At 41.9% G+C, this 17978-nt stretch overlaps 1 long non-coding RNA gene across 1 annotated transcript in view; it reads left to right on the top strand.

Moving 5' to 3' along the window:
- Window positions 1-17978, top strand: part of LOC110363080 (uncharacterized) — a 115079-nt gene that overhangs the window by 36857 nt on the left and 60244 nt on the right. Inside the window, exon 8 of the long non-coding RNA XR_010473361.1 lies at window positions 587-697. This is a non-coding gene — a long non-coding RNA (uncharacterized LOC110363080). The remainder of the gene's footprint in view (window positions 1-586; window positions 698-17978) is intronic.

Genomic DNA, 17978 nt, shown 5'->3' with positions numbered 1-17978 from the left:
CAGCCAGGATGGATCCACTTGTTTTACTAGAACCTGAGATATTCAGCAGACGAGGCAAGTTCTTTACTGTTGGAACTGTTAGTCCATCATTAATTTTAATGACTACTTACAAGATACAGAAAATAGGCTGGCTGGACCGGCCACCTGGCTGAAAACCATGATTTTGATTACAAGATATATAAATCTGGATTTACTTCAGTGAACAAAGGTGTATATTTACTTTCCTGAATGTGAGAGCAGAACTGATCTAATGGTCTACTGACCTTGATCTGTGATCACCTATGAGCAACTGTTATTGGCATTGAGGTTTCAACCAAAATTGCTCCTTTTTCTTTAGAAGATGCACTTCCACTCTGATGTGATTGAAAATGAACAGCATTAAATCCCAACATTCCTTCTCTTTCCTGTCGCGTTGAGGTAATAATAATCATTGCACATTAAAAACACTTCAAATGAAATGACAGCGACCATGAGGGCAACTTTGTTTACTGTGTTTCTGTTGGTAGGAGGTTTTATTGGTGTGACTGTGTTTTATATCACTAACACTCAACCAATTATTTTGTTCTCTGCCCTTTGAACTGAGCAGGAGAGCGCGTTTCTGCTTTGGTGATATTTTGAGTCATTTAAAGCTCAATTGGATTCTGTCCTACAGTCTGTCTGGACTCGGAGCTGCTCGGAAGCCCAAGGCACGCTCAGGGTAAGAACTTGTTTCCATCCCAATTTTGGATTTTTGTGAGTGGCTCTGTCCTCTCATTGTCATGGGAAGAGGAATGACTGGGGTGTTCATGTGATGCTTTTCCCATGGTTTGACCACATCATTCCCTTTTGCCATCAGGTTTTATTCTGTATTCTAATATTGAAGAGATAAGTTGATTCCAGAACAGACATGATCTTTCTTTTCTAGATGAATCATCTCTCGATGCTTGTATTCTGAGGTCTTGTGGTGTTCCTTACCCAGGGACGCTGGTGGTGTTGGGCTCCTGGAAGAGCTGAGACCCTCTGGATAACCATCTTTCACCCACTGCACCTTTTTATAGTCCTAATTCCTTCATTCATCATAGATTTTATTTGTATCTGGAAGTCAGTGTACCTTTTTAAACCACTATGTTGCTTTCTTCCCCTATCACTTGCCCTAAGAAATTATTGGATATTTCTCAGAAAGGTCTCTAGATTAAGGCTTTGATTTTGTTTGTACTTTGTAGTGCTATTTCAACACATAATTTGCTCTAGTACTTTTGCTGTGACAGCTCAGTACATTCCATTTATTCTGCAAGATCCATTTTCTTAGTATGTTCAAAACTTCCCAATGAACTTACAATTCAAACTGCTGCTGGCTCCAGGGACCAGAGACCTTCAAAAGCGCTGCAATTCTGTCCTGTCCTGGGAGTACATGAAATTGCTAATGGAGATGTATTTTAAGAGCACACAAGCTCAAAAATTAAAGTCTTGGAGTGGTGTTTTCAGAATTTGAGGTCAGTGCTTCTTCTTGGAAACTGCGTATCAACCCAGCACAATCTGCTGCTCTTTAGTGATGTGGTTCACGTGGAACATTAAAGTCGCAACATCATCCTTCTGACAGCAGCTTTACAGTCACATATTTGAGGCGCTGTACTTGCAAAAATCCAGTGTTGCTGGAGAATGAGGTTGTGTGTTAGGAGCCAGGAAATGATTTTATTCTGTGGTTATTATATGATGGGACTTAATTCCGAAAAAAAAAATGATGGTTTTACTTAAATTGCTTACCTGCAATTTGTTCGCAGTATTATTTCAGTTGGAAACCATATTTCCCTGTGTTATCAAACGCATATAATCATCCTATGGATTTGAAGTGCGGTTGCTCTGGTTCCTTCCTGAGGCTCACTGGGTATCTGTGAATGAATTATTTGGGCATGATTAGGTGCAGCTGGTGCAATTCTGAGGAAGAGGGTGGCTTTTGAAAGGCTATTCAAGATGGTTTTGATAAATTCAAACTTTATTTGTTTTCCATTAGAAAACTATGAACTATGTTCATTCATTGTAGGAGGAATTTCTTTACCTTGTTGAGAGATAGCAGATGGAAAAATGGGAATTTTGTGTTTCAGTAATACCTGGCATGTTGTTCATGTTCATGTCCTGCTTCCCATCTTCAACAAATCTCTAAATTTAGGCATGAGACAGTGGTGAGATTACAACCCACATCATGATGTGTTCTTCTGTGGTTGCTTTCCACTCTGCGTGACTACGATACCCAGACTTATCTACACATTTTCCCCACTCATTTTTCCTGCCGGTTTGAAGGCAGAGGTGAAGGTTTGACTTCCAGTTTTGCTTTTCTGTGGTATGTTGCATTTCTGGTCAATGTTGGTGTTTTGAGCCCAGTGCTCTGCTGTTGGTGCCAGGGTGTTCTTGTCCCCTTCAATATGGTGTTTAGGGATGTGGAGTGGGAGCTCTGAGGACTTTTCTGGTGAGATGTTTGGTTTTTGCCCCTCTCTGACCGCAGCAGGAGCTGCTGTTACTTGCTGGAAGGTTTTCTCTGCCGGCCGCTATTGAGGACAAGGGCAGTGGACAAGCTGAACATAACAGATGTTCTTGTTGCTTTTGCTGACATTAAAAAAAACGCCTTTTCTGATGTAACAGATAATTTTTGTGTCAGCTGAAGAGATGAGAACCTTATTTCCCTGAACATCTCAAATGGATATGAAAGCAATATTTTGCTTTATCTGATTTATGGGTATGTGTTGCCATTGCCAGTAGATTATCTGGACTGATAATGGATTTTTACTTGACGTTGCAGAGACTTGTTACAGATGTAGTTTTCTTTCTCTTATCTTCCTCCAGAAGATTTGTGCATTCTGGCCAGTACAACAAGCTTTCATTTTGGGTTGGGAAGAGAACAGAAAGGGTTTATGCTCCTGTTTGTATGAGCCACCAGAAGTCTACCACCTTTTCTTGGGCTTGCCACTTTTTGAGGATCTGCTTCTCTCCTCCATTCCCTGTGAGGGAACATTTATTGCCATTGCAGACCATGACACTGGATCACCCGTACCAGTTTGCCTTGTTCTACATAGGTCTGAAAGCTTTATTAGCTCATTTTTAGGTCACATTTGGCACCAAACACTGGCTGAGAGACACCCTGTAGCTTGTTTTTTTAATTTCTTTGTGCCAGCCTTTCATGCCAGTGGGTTTCCGGCTGCCCCAAAGTCAGTGCAGGTGTGTTTGCCCCAGGAGTGGACCCTGGGCAGGGCATAGGGTCCCCCATTCCCACCCTGCAGGTGGGTTCCTGCACCTCTTTCTGCTTCTAAGAGTTTCAAAAGCAGTGAAATATGGAAGATTTGCACCCCAGAGTTGCTATTTAGGTAATCACAGAATCCCAGAGTGTCAGGGGTTGGAAGGGACCTGGAAAGCTCATCCAGTGCAATTCCCCCATGGAGCAGGAACACCCAGATGAGGTTACACAGGAAGGTGTCCAGGCGGGTTGGAATGTCTGCAGAGAAGGAGACTCCACAACCCCCCTGGGCAGCCTGGGCCAGGCTCTGCCACCCTCACCGGGAACAAGTTTCTTCTCAAATTTAAGTGGAACCTCTTGTGTTCCGGTTTGAACCCATTGCCCCTTGTCCTATCACTGGTTGTCACTGAGAAGAGCCTGGCTCCATCCTTGCGACAAGAACTGGTGATTCCCTTCCTGCACGTGTTGGCAGGATCTGACTGATCAAGAGGTCATGGTAAACCTGTGTGTGTGGGGTGGCCCTGTGCAAAGCCCCGGGCTGCTGTATGGACAACCACACCCAGTCTTGTGTTAGAATAGAATCACAGAATGGTTTGTGTTGAAGGGATCTTCAAAGTTCTCCCAGTTCCACCCCCTGCCATGAGCAGGGACATCTTCAGCAGCTCAGGTTGCTCAGAGCCCCGTCCAGCCTGGCCTGGGATGTCTCCAGGGATGGTTCATCCACCACCTCTCTGGCCAACCTGGGCCAGGCTCTCACCACCCTCAGGGGCAAAAATTCCTTCCTCACGCCCAGCTTGAATCTTCCCTCTTTTAGTTTAAAACCATCACCCCTTCTCTTATCACAACAGGCCCTGCTCGAAAGTCTGTCCCCATCTTTCTTACAGGTCGCTTTTAAGTACAAAGGGGATGCTTTGGCAGCAAATGCGACTTCAGGGCGTTGTGATTCGGGTGGGTAAATAGCTAGATGTCTGTTCTTGCTGCAGGAGGAGGTGTCCCCACTCGCAGGGACATGGTGGCAGTGGTTTTGGGGAGTGATGGTCCCTCCAAGCTGCTTTGTGCAGCGCCGTGGGAACGTGCAGCTTTCCCGGCCCTCCAGCCGATGGCAGCACAGCTGAGGATGCTGCACCGAGCGCTCATCACCGGACGCTTTTCCACAGTCCTAAAATAATCCCACTTTTTTCCCCCCCCATCATCTTGTCCAATGCTTTTGTTTAAATCCTTTGTTAAAATATATATGTAGTAAATAATTCTCATAGTTAAGACTTACAGGAAAATGCTGCAGCATGTAGCAAGCAGACCTAGGGAATCCTCAGCATGTGGTCAAAATATCAATTTTCTGAGTGGATGAAACTGCGTTTTAGAGTTTATACTTGTGCTATTGCAACTAAATGAAGTCATGAAAGAGGATAACAAAATGTACCATCATTTTAAAGTAATTTAATCATGAAAACTAAAAATTTGGAAGCAAACAGATATTTTACTTAATAGAAACCATCTGCACTGTACAGTAGGCAAATTGTATAAAAATGAATAAAACTGTCTCTGGAGGAAAATGACTCAGGCACAAGCTTATATAATGAAGATGTATATGTGCCTTTTAGCATTTGCATTGTCTATTAGACTAGGTAAATCGCAGCACTAGTGTAAGTGAAACAGTTACAAATTTTATTACCATCATATGACTGATGACAAAGGCAGTAATAGAAGTAATGCCGATGAGAGGGGGCTTGTTTCAGACCCCAAATAGCTTCACGCTTTGGACTGGTCTGCGCAACTAAAGCTTTTTTGGGGGGGTCACTGGGGCATTTTCTGCAGGTTGTTCCTTTACCTGGGGAAATATTTTCCCTTATTTTTGGGTTTTCCCTGTTTGAATTGGGTTGGATGGGGCGGACGACTCATTTAGCATCATCCAGAGGGGAATTCTTGGTGGACTTTTATTTGGCAGAGCTGGGTGGATGATCTTCAAACTGGTCCTTTACTTCTGCAAAATGCAATTTGTTTGACACAGAGATGCTTTTCTTCCTGGCTGCTGGCACGTCTCTTTCCCCCTGTTGCTGAAGGACAGATTTCAGTACTTTTCAAAATATTTATTCGTTCGCGTTCAGCAGCTTTCCTAAATGTTTGCAAATAATAGGAATTATTCAATTTCAAGGCTGTAATAGCCCACATCTAGTTTGCTTTTAAAATGAAGTTTATAAGAGCCACTGAGTTGCTGAGATTTAACACTCGGAATAAATGTGCCCTGGGTTAAAGGCTTTGTACTATTTCTCCCAAATCCACAACAATATCTGGTTCAAAAAGGAGGAATTTTCTGACAAAAGGTGTTTTTACAACAAAGGAAAATCCCACCCTCCCAGTGACATTTGTGCTTGTACTTTCTCAGCTGGCATTTTAAAGGACGGGCGTATGAGGGAAATCTGTGCAATGCAAAAGCAGATTTATTTTCCGTTTAGGAAGCGTAAGGAGGCAAACACAGAATCACTTTCCACTTGCATATTAAGCATATTTGGCAAAGAGAACATTTCGCATTAACAAATATGTAAAGTAAAAATACCTCCCAAAAGATTAAGACTTCTGTGAATTTAAAACAAATCAGATGCAATTTCCTGCCCTGATGTTCCCACTTTCTGTGTTGCTTCATGTTATTGTAATACACAGGTCCGTGTGCCCTGGGCACGATGCTGAGTGTAACTCCCCACCAGGATTTCGGGTAAAATGTTGCTTCGTTTTCTGGCTTTGGGTTTTTTACTAAAAATATCACACCCCCCCCCCCCCCCCCCAATTTTTTAAAAGAATTTGCAAATTCTTTTAAAAAGAAGCAAATACTTGGGATCCAGAGGCTGCTCTTTAGTAGAGTGTAACAGTTTCAGGGCAGCCGTGTCAAATTTGGGGCTCAAATTGTTTAATTTTATATATATATATATATATATAAAGAAAAATATGTTCTCTAGGGGCTTGAAGACACCTTCATCAAGGCAATGTGAGTAATTCCCTTGTCTTCAATGCACCTGGATTAAAAACTGGCTGACAAATACCCCCAGATATTTAGCCCAGACCTGCTGGAAGGAATTAGGCCATCAAGTTCAGAGAAGGATCAGTCCCATGTCTTTAAATACCTTGTTAACAGTATTTCATTAATTAACATCAGTTACTTGAACAAAAAAGAAAATGTCTTTGCCTGCCCATGACCATTCAAATCTAAAGATAAAAAATCCTTACCTTTTGGGGTTTTTGTGTGTGTGTGTGAATATGTAGCCCGCTTTAGGAAATCTCAGTTGTTTCCATTTTTTTGCTGAAAGATGTATGGAATTTAAAACCTTACAGGTTTTTAATATCAGAAAGATGATCTTTTGCATATTACTAAACCACAGGCACAAATCGCAATTTACCTTTTTGTTTTTTAAAATTTGGTAATTAAAATCAAGTAACACATGAAACTCAGAGATGCAAATAGCCCCAGAGCCCAAAAGCACAAAGGGAAAAGCTTCAGGATGAAGCCGTTTGTTTTCTTCTTGCTTCTGTGTACCACGGTGTGTTTGGTTTCCTGTGGTTTGTGCCAGGACAAAGCGTGTTCTAGAAACAAAAAAGAGAAAAGGATGAACTAATAATAAAGTGCAGTGACAATACGAATAACAACGATAACAACAAATGATGATTAAAAAAATGATGATTGATTGAAGGAGGAGTGAAGAATATTGCAAGTGTGGAGTGAGCGAGTCAGTGGAACCCCAAAATTAGATTCATTAGGAAATTAGACATAAGATATTCATTAGGAAATTAGAGATATGCATGTTTGGTGGGGGAAGAAGAGGCTTTAGAACCATTTCTGTGTTTCCTGGTGGACCAGCTCCCTTGGAAGCTGCTGAGGTTTGTGCTCACAAACCACTTGGGTGTTTCGGAAGGTTCATCCCATGCTCTGGCTCTTGTTCTTTGGCCCTTGGTGAGATTTTTGCCTGGTACCAAATCCCACCACCCCTGAAATGTTCTGGGTGGGAATAGTGAGAAAACGGAGGGGTTGTGTTGTTTTGCAAGTGAAATATCCCCGTGTTGGGGCAGCCGGGGTTTGAATCCCTCATCCATGGCTTTTTGGGGACGGTGCATGCCAGGAGCGGGGACACCGAGTCCCTTATCCACACGATGGCACTCTTAAGCTTTCAAAAGATTTCATCCAACTCTCAGCATTTAATAAGAAGCCTATTTTGTTTCCCCCATCAAAAGCAAAGGAGAAGGAGATGGAGGGGGATGCGGCACGTGAAACTTGGAGTCCCCCCTTGAAATAATGTCCCAGGTTGTCCCCAGCCCACCCCAACGTGTCCCTGCACCCCAAGGGCCACCCCGGGCTGGATCCTCCCGCACCTGCCGCGCTCCCTGTTTTGCAGGAGGGAACAGGGCTCAGTGCCTTGAGTGGCTGAAGGGCAAGGAAGACCTGCTGGAAACACTGGTTTAGATGCACCAAAAAAAACTGTTTAAAAAAGTGTCAATGGGGCTGCAAACACTGCAGCCTAAGAACAAGCTTGTGTTTGGACATTTATGGGGGAAAAAAGGTCATATTTTTTTGTTTTGTAGCTTATTTCACACAGCCTAAGGTGTACTGAAGTCAGGAGTGTGGGATGTTTTTTCCAACAGTTTTAGCTATTAAGTGTCTTTCAAAGAGAAGAATTCATTGCTATCAATCTGGCAGATTCTAAGAGTGCTAAACTGACTCGGTAAAGCGCGTGTGGGAGGGGTGGTGGGGGCAGATCCTGTCCTCACGGTGCAGTTATCCCGATGGCTGTATCGCCCTGGCTGGGAGGTATGTGTGTGTCTGTCGGAAAAGTCAGCAAATCACCGCACACCAGCGCAGCCATGGAAGCAATTTCTGCTCCTTTCACCCCTGCCTGCCCGGGTGGGTTTGCGGGTTTTGTGGTCGAGGGTCTGGAGGGATTTTCTGGGTCTGCAGCTTCACGGTACAGGGTGGTTGCACAGGCAGCAGCTCGCCCTGGGTTTGTGTGCGGGTTGCTGACCTGATATGTTTTCCTGGAAAGGAAAAAAACCCAAGACCTTGCTCCTTTGTTCCCTTCTTCACTTGATCTATAGAACTACTGTAGATTTGTGTGGAGAAGCACAGTCCCTCCACTGCTTATTGCTTCACTCCATCTACCTATTGGATCCGGAGCTTCAAACTTCTGTATCAGGTCTTGACCACCAGCACCTAATGTCACCGCTCCTGCTAGGGCAGTGCACGCCAACCCATTTTTCAAGGGTTTTGTGTTGCCATTTCATTGATTCAAAAAAATGAAAGGGCCATATCATCACCAGGCAGGGCAGCAGCTGAATCAGGGATGAAGCTCAGAGGGTCTTTGCATCACCCCCGTGTCAGCCGTTCCCACACCAACCAGCCCGTGCTGCTGGAGTTGGATTTAATCTTGCAAAACTGTGCGCGACCCCTTATTAAAACTAAGGAGCAAAGTGTCGCTGCATGGGAAAAATCAAGGGCATGTTGCAAAAATTTCTGACCCCCTGCACACCAAATGAGCCCTTTGCGGGGATGCTTCTCAGGTGCCAGCGTGATGCGCATCCTAAAGGTGCCAACATAAGGCACATCCTAAAGGTGCCAACATAAGGCGCATCCTAAAGGTATCGGTGTGAGGCGCATCCTAAAGGTATCAGTGTGAGGCATATCTTAAAGGTACCAATATAAGGCACATCCTACAGGTGCTGGTGTGATGGACATACTAAAAGTACCAATTTAATACACATCCTTAAAGTATGAGCATAATGCACATCCTAAAGGTGCCAGCACATTAGGAGAGGGGCTGGTACCTCATTGGGATCTCTGCAGGCAGAAGACGTCCACTCCTGTTCCTGGGGTGTCTGGTATACTGACGAATATTGGGGTGGCAGGGCAGGAGCTGGGACTAATGGTTCCTAACCCATGTCATCTTGGCTTCTCATTGACTATTTCTGCTACTTTCCGGGTGTTTGTGGGCTGCGGGGTCCTGTTCTCAGCATCGCCAAACACCCGCGGGGGCACTTTTGAGAGCGGTTGGGGAGAGAGCGGATTCAGAGCTGTGCTAGATTACATCTCTCGAAAATTGCCAAGCTGGGGTTAGAGGGCATTCTCAAGGGAGTGTCCAAAATCAACACGATTATCTTGATTATTAATATTTGCATTGGCAGAACTACTGTAGATTTGTGTGGAGAAGCACAGTCCCTGCACTGCTTATTGCTGCACGTCCGCAGAGCCCGTTGAGCAGCAGCTGATTCATCTGCATGGTGGATGATCTTATTTTTTTTTGCTTCTTCATAAATGTCAAGACAGTTTAACACGCAATCTGTATTAGTAGCTGGCTGACGGCACTTCTTTGCGGTCAAATCCTGACATTTGCCCCAGAAGGAGAGATACGGTGAGCCCTGTGCAGATAGACTGCGAAAACTGGGTCTTCAAAGGATGAGGAGGTCCTGTGTTTTAGATGGGTGTGGGAAACTTGTACATGCCCTGCATAGGCAGCTTAATTCTCCGTCTTTTCCATCTCAAACCAGTCAATTTTTGCTGAACTGAGTCCTGGGTCATTTTCTTACAAGCCCCCCCACTTTTACCAAGCATTCCAGAGGTTAAAACTAATTCACTCCTTGAATTCTTTAGCGCTTAATTAGTCAAGAGACTATTTGTACAAACCAGGAAACAAGCATTTGGACAGAGTTCTACCTCATTCTTACTAAATAAATTCTTTTGTTACGATTTGGGAGCATGAGCAGGTCACACGTCATCCCTGGTTCTTTATTTTTAAAGTGTTATAGTGCATTTAGTAGAAATACAATGGAGACATATGCTGAGGTATTGTTAGAGATATATTTTTTCTACTGACGTGGAAATTCTGGGTTAAATCCATTACTCATAAAACTCCACTTTTATTAATTGCTGAATAGAACTTTGCTATATTTTCTTGTTAATTGGAGTAAGAAATTGGGCTGTTTTGTAAATATGTAGCGGAAATGCTCTCACTTATTGCACTAAACAACAGCTTTGTGTGTAGGAAGTTAGTTTTGTGTCAGTACCAAGTTACGTCTGGTGCTTTTCTTTCTGCATTAGCTCGAAAGGGGAGTGTGGCAGGGACACTTCCCTGCAATTATAAGGTACCTCTTGAAGTAACATGCATTTTCGGTTACATGTATTGCAAAGGGAGAATCATTTATCCCAGTTAATTTTGGATTTGAGAAGCACAAATGTGCCAGCACTATTAATCTGGCGAGTGTGGACTGTTTGGTGCACGCGTTGCTGTTCGCGGTGCTTTTCTCTGCTCTGCGGGTCTGGGTTGCAGGGGGCAGTTCATCCCTTGGTTTGCGGGCCAGAACCGATCTTTTCCTTAGAAAATGCAGAATGCTCAATGAATGGCAAAAGTGCTTTTAAAAGGGGCTCGCGGAACACTTTGAAAATATTAATTAGTGTGTCGAAGCATTCTGCATAGCATATCATAGTAAAACTGCTCCAGGGGGTTGCTTGGAATGAATTATTAATATGAATCCCTCTCTCCCTTATGCTTCACACCCTGATTTTATGGGACTTGGTGTGGGTTGGGGTGTCTATTAGATTCACTTATTGCCTGTTTAGTGGGAGTACTTTGTAGTCTGCATCAAAAGGTCACTATTTTTTTTCCAGAATCCCAAATTTTAATCAGTAAAAAGACTAGATTTCCCCAAAAGTGAAAGGCAAGCTATCAAAAACAAAAAATAAGAAGCAAACTCACAACAAAGCCATGATTAAAATCACATCATCATTATACAGTAGAGAAGGGGAACATATCCGGACCTCTCAGTCCCTGTGGCACTGGGACCAAGCTCTTTAAGGTGCATGGCCACTGGTTTTTACTGGGCTGGATGTGGCACAGCCACATGCAAATCTCACTTAGACGCTTGTCCTGACAACTCCAAGAAGAGCATTTTCACCCAAATAGTGTTGTAACATGTTCACGCTTCTTTCACATATGTTTAGATGCCTTGTACCACTAGTAGCAAGTTCATTAAATCCACAGAGTACAGTTCCTTTTCCCCTTTTGGCTTTACAATATCACTAAGTTGAACTTGTTAACCCAGCACTGAAAGAGAAAAGCTGCGCTTAAGAAAAAAATTGTTTTCCAGCTCTTGAGGTCTGTTTTGATGAAGTCCCTTGTGTACAAATATAAATAAATCCATAAAGTAATTTGACTTTTAATTCGTACTCGGATTATGGAAATATTAGTATTTTCACAGCCGCTAGACTGAATTACAGAGGGTTTTGAGGATCCAGTTTTCATTCTTATAAGCAAAAGGAATGTAAAGTGGATGGTTTACAAAACAGTGGCACCTGTGACACAGGGAGTATCAAAAGACTAAATCCCCTGCCAAAACCCAATTTGTTATCTCTAGTCTAAGAAGGCAGAGGGAGACTGAACTTGGGCTCTTATCGCACATTCAGAGTTCCCAGTGTCTCCAGTATAAACAACAGCCAAGCTGACTGGGAGTGCTGAGAATGAAGGGAACATAATATCAGGCATTTTTCCCATGATATTTAAAAAAAAGGGGACACACGCACACACACACACGAATAAGGAAAGAGTTTATTTCTGCATCTGAAAATAGACGCTTAAAAATAGATCCGTGTGTCACATTTGAAAGTCTAAGAAGATGGTGCGTTTAGGCTTTTTCTGAAAGAAGGGAAAGGCAAGAAGAGAAGGAAAGCGCCTCACCAACAGCATTGACATTCTTGAAGCATAAAGGTCTGAGTTTATTTACAGTGTTAAAAACTTCAGTTGGAGTCATCATTTTAAATAGGAAATCACAGAGTAGTAAATGCCAAGGAGATTATTAATAATAGTGCTTTTTTTTGAAAAAAAAAAAAAAGGTGAAAACCAGCATGTTATATTGAAGTCTAATAGACAGCATAAATCTGCACCATCTGCAGAAGTTTGACGTGGAAGATTTGACTCTCTTTCTGTACTTCCCCAGAGTTCTGCCAACGTGGGGTCGTAGCTGCAGTTTCTTGTTGATGACAGCTTGCTGCAATTATGACAGAAACTCATCATTAGTCTCAGCCTTTTCTTACTTTTGAGAAAACGAGCAGCTATTCCATTTGTTTTTTTAAAAAAAAGCAACTAACTGTGTTTTAGGAATTAAACTGGTGATGGATTTTTCTGAGGAAAGGATCATCTTACAGTTTTTCAGGTTATGAGTGTTACTGGCTCTGTGTAATGTGTCTTTTTTTCCTTCTCTTTATTTTTTTTTTTGTTGCAGAGGAGAAAGGTTGCGAACTGATTAATATTTTAAACATGTAGACAACCTGCAGACCTTGCTCTCAGACTCAGATTTCTCCCTTATCCCTCCCCAAAAATGGTTTCATGGCTGAAAACTCATTGTTAGAATTTCATACTCCCAGGTGAAACGTGATTATTTATTTTCTTTATTTCACCAAAATTAAGGACAAATAATCGCAGAAAGAGTTCAGCAAACAGTTAAAACAATATCACATGTAATCTCTGTGGAGTTTGGTTAAGATTTCAGCTTCTTGCTTAAAATTATGTGGGTCAACCTTATGATGTGGGCAATGAATGGGAAAATATGCTACATTTCAGGAACTGAATTTTATATGTCTTTAAAGAAAATGCTGGTAATTCTTAGTGCAACAAAGTGTAAGATGCCAATTTATGTGTTTTTATGTGCACAAGGTACTGCAAAGCCAGTTGCAGAGTGGTGTTGTAGGTTTCTCTGGATAATTCATGGGGAGTTGTTTTTGTTTGTTATTCAGATGAGGATTTAAATGTTCCATGTTCTCCTTTGAAAGTGTCAGCTGAGGAACAGAAAGTTTGCTGTGAGATAACGCAGAGAAAGGAGCTGAGAAAAGAACTTCCAGTGGCCCATTGGTCCCGGCCAGACCCCAGATCCATGATGGTTTTCTGTTGACCTCAAACCTCGTTGTGCTTTGGAGGGCATTTGGGGCTCGTTGCAGCCGCTCTGACACCTGGTGTAGAGGTTTGGGCTCACCTTTGGGCTCCCTGAATGTCACGAACCAAATTTAGCCCCTGCTTATGTCAATGCGAATCCAGAGTGCTCCATCATCTCCGGAAGAACCGCTCCAAAATTGCACCAGCAAAACTGGGAACACTGGTGTTCAAGCTGAGAAAGACATATTTATATAGTTTTGCTCTGAAAAGTTCTGCATTACTACTCTCCGCAGGGCCCTCTTGTGCTCCCATCTAATTTATTTTTTCTCTGGGACTACTTTTGGTTTATACCGACATGGCCATTGCAAAAATACAAAAATGTGGGCTACTTTAAATAGGCACCAAAGCCAGCCTTTAATTTTGATCATGTATTAATATTTTCATCCCCTCCCTTTTGTCCCAGATTTGTTCCGAATTGTACATCAGGCTCTGCTCTTCTATCTGTGAAATGCTTATAGGAAATAACATACAGAGTACAACAGACATGGCAGGTATGTACATGCATTCATGTCAATGGCAGTAGAATCAATTCTGGTTTACAAATCAAAAGGAAATTGAGGATTTCTGCATGTTCAGAGTCCTGCCGAAGAGCCACTCACACAAAATACGCTGTGCATACTTTACATGAGTTACCTACAGGAAAACGTCTCCTTTGCTGGTGAATGCGAAGTAGATCTATGGTTCAGAAAAGGCAGGGTGAAAGGCGTTCTGAACGATAACAAGCGACACCCAAACGAATTACAAAGCATTCAGACCTATAAAAACACATTTGTAGAAGAACTAGTTCAGCATGTTAGATGTTCTCCACTTCTTCTGGCTTCTTACGACTCTAATTCTGCCTTTTCCTCCTGGTCCCTGGTGATATTCAGTATCTAGTTATCAACTTTCCACTTTCACTGAGATCAGGGACCCATTAAGGTGCATTCAGCCTGGGCTTACCTGAAAGTTTTTACTGTAATCAAGCTGGATGTGTGCTCGTTTTAATGATAAAATCTGCATCTTAAATATTTGCAGAGATACACGCATCTGTTGTAAAACCGCAGATGTGCATCTCTGCAGATATATATACTTCAGTGTGATATATTATGTTTTATAATTAAAATTTTATTGAATTTTAATATAAAAACAAATTCATACATTAAAAATTAAGTAGAGAACAAACATGTGTGGTATCAGGAGGATACAAGCTGTGGTACAGTAGGACAACAACATCTGACCCATAAAAAACACCCTGCTTTAGTTATAAAATACCTTTGTGGCTAGGACATTAGCGTGATATATTATCGAGGTTCCAATATTTGGAAAAATAATACCATTTTGTCACTTCCATTCATGAGTAAAGAAACAGCTTTTGAAGTCCCTTTATTAAACATGCAAAAGCAAACTGATTTAGACAGAGCAAGCATGGTCTCCCAACAAGAAGAGTATTATTTATACTATATAGTTAATATTTTTGAATAGAGTAAATAATTTCTTGCAGTGCTCCATACAGTATGTTCATTTGGACACTAGAGTCGTGTGAGCTTGAACTGAGAAATAACGCAGCCTTGGCTTGTGGTCTTTACCCGGTCACCTCCCCGAAGGACATCAAGGTAAGTGCTGATGGTACATGGAGTAACTTACACCCCTTAGGAATTGTGCTGAGTGTATCCAATATCAGAGGAGTCCGGAGTACGTTACTAACAAGATTTAATCTTCATGTCACCTTTGGGGGTAAAATTACAGTGTGGAGAAAATGGATGATCCACCCCAGGTCAAAGCAGTGAGAACCAGGTAACTTCTCTCCATCAAACCCAACTCAGCATCATCACATCACCCTCTCTTCATTGAGACCACTTTCTCTGGGATACAAAGCAAGCCACAGCATAGGATGTACGCAAATACAGTGGAGAAAATAGTAATGAAATTTGAATACTGTTACATAAAGGGGTGATGTGCCTTTGCCTTGAACACTGTATTCATTTCCATTTCAAAAAAGGTACAGCTGAAATATGAAAAGTTCATAGACAGTTGATGGAAATCATTAGACAGAGGGCTAGATTCGTGTATGATGAGAGCCTGTCAAGATTGGAAGATGGGTTTTGTGGCTATCAAGAATAAAAATGGTAAATAGATATCAAATAATGAGTACCACTCAGAAATTGTTGTGAATGCCTTTTTCCTCCCCCTTTTCTGCCAATGCAAGAATAGAGGAACGGCCGAAGGACGTGGCTGGGATCGTGTCTCAGGCTGGTGAGAACATTTTGTGGATGGGGTGTAAGACTCATTGCCGCAAAAGTCCAAGAATTTTGGAGGGCCATTGTTTTGAAAAATGAGAAATTAGAGATTTGGACGGCAATATTTGCATGAGATGAGGGAAGGGTAGTGTAATCTCGCTCTCCATTAGCTGCTGGGGCTGAGGAAGGGCTTTCCCAGGAGTTGCGTTGTCACATTGTGGTGTCTCTTGAACCTTTTCCAAGGCTTTTTGGAAGTTATTGCCGGAGCTGGGAGTGCCCCTTCCCACCAGCACCACCATCCTCCAAGGAGAAAACAGGCCCAGATGTCTTTAAAAGTTAAAATACAACAACACAAGCGTATAATGAGTACAGACTCCAGAATTTAGAGCGAGACACTCGCTTAGAAACCACATCCAAGTGCACACGCGTGTACCCTGAACTTGGTGTGACTCTGCACCTTCAACTTTTCACACGCTTCCCCAATTAAGCTCTTCAGGGCTCACACTTAAATAGCTGTCCGCAGCTGCTGCAAATTGATTTATCCCCTGACGACAGGCAGAGCTGCTGACCAAACTGCTGGAGAGAAAGAGTTCTTTAATGCAGGTGTTGTTTTCTCTCTTACCTTTTCCTCTTCTCGGCTCCATTCGGCACAAATAATATTTTCTTTCCTGTTTCTTAAATGGATGAATTAAAGTATGGTTTTATTGAAGTAGATGAAACTTTTTTTGTAAAAATAATGTAAAAAATGTTTTTAAGGGAGGACTGCTAAGACATCCCAATGTTTCGGGTGTTTTTTTGTAGTGATGTCTTCTTATTTGTGCTCTGAAAACTAACTGAAATGGTGGTTTTTCAGATTGGAAATGGCATATTTATTCAGTCTGTGACGAGATGATGGCCTCTGTCTGGTGAAAAAGGTGTATTTTCCTCTACTCATACATTTACTTTGTTAATCTGCAAACTCAACAGCACATCTCAGCATGCAGCTGACTTATATACCATTTACAGTTTATATAAAATGTTGCAGCCCATCCAACATAAACCTGTGATGAAAGATTGAATTATACACAGATAATCTATAGCTCTCTCAAATGATCACTTTATGATTGTGCATACAAAGAACATACTCCTTGCTTATTTCTGGTTTGAAGAAAAAAAAACACCTTCAGAAATGACGAATAGTAGGTGTCAGTAATATGTTTTGGAGAGGGACTGTCTTTATGTTATCACATGTCCCATTAACCTGGCAGGAGAATATTGATTATACACAAACTTACTCGCAATTATTTCCCTGGAAAGGATCAACAAAAAGAAAGTAAAAGCCCAAGTTTCAGATTTAGAGATTTATAGATATTTTCCTTGTGTGTCTACAGCAAAATAATATAGAGATAAAACAAAAAATACAATTTCTGTGCTAATTTTATTAGATATTGTTTTAGTACAGCATATATTTAACACTTTTTCACTGCCAAGCTCCGCAAGGAAAACAGGATTCTGTGAACTTGCAATAATCCCAAAAACCTTCACAGTTGGATGCTGGTATTTGTGTGAGACACTAAGTGTGTTTTATTACATTTTCCAAATTGTTTGAGTACAAAATATGGATTCGTTCACATTGGGCATCAGCTTCTTCCCTTGGCAGTAGCCACAGACAGGTCCAGCTTTCCCATGTCCATGTGCGGTGTGTCCTGAAACAGGGAAAGGGAAAATTATCGTCTTGATACGTCAATGCTCTTCTTCTTCTGACCTGACGTTTCACTTGACTTTCAGCAAAATTAATCTTGCTGGTTTGGTCCTCAGCTCTGGCTGCTTCAAATCAGGCCCGAGAAAAATCCTGCTGAGCCTTAAAGAAAAACCTTATTGTTTATAGAAAATAACAACCTTTATATAGTGCTTTTTATACCAGACTGTAAAATTTAATTGAGAGTTTTATCTTACTGCAGAAATCTGATTTTTTATAAAAATCCCAGGTAACGTTATCATTTCTGTTCAGTTCTTCTTTAAGCAATGTCTGCAGGATTTGAGTCTATTTTTATTTAGGTACTTTCTGGAGCTGCACCTGTTGAATGCCACAGGACTCCTCCAAGGGCAAATTTCATCTGGAAAAGTCTCAAACCTGCTCATGATGTTGAACATGTTTCTTTTTTCTCACATTTAACCTCACAGTGTCTTGGGGAAAAGAAATAATGATATTCTATGGGAACTTAGTGAGGAACGAGGCCTCTGTCACCCAATGACCTCAGGGGGATGGGGACCTGCACCCCAGGAGGGACTCTTTGGGGGAATGAAGCCTGTGGGGTTGAACTGTCTCCTTTGGTATCAGACGGAGGGTAAAAGGAGCCGCCTGGAATAATCCCAGGGGGTGGCCTAAACGCTCTCGTGTTTTGCAACACTTTGAGGCTTTTTTGATGCTTCTGAGAAGGAATGCAATTAGCTTTTCAATGATAAATAAATTAAAGATAGTTGATTTTTCTGTTCGCACATTTGTTTTCTTCGCTTTCATAAGGGACTGCAGCCTGTTTATGATTTTCTTAGAAGTTTAAGAGACTTGCTCTTGCTTAGTGGCAAATTTCCCCCTCTAGGCAGCACAAGAAGTTAAAAAAA

Source organism: Columba livia, chromosome 6, assembly GCF_036013475.1.
Source record: "Columba livia isolate bColLiv1 breed racing homer chromosome 6, bColLiv1.pat.W.v2, whole genome shotgun sequence".
Lineage (NCBI taxonomy): Eukaryota > Metazoa > Chordata > Aves > Columbiformes > Columbidae > Columba > Columba livia.
Note: the sequence above shows the minus strand (reverse complement) of the source record. Positions and strands in the feature narration are given on the sequence as shown.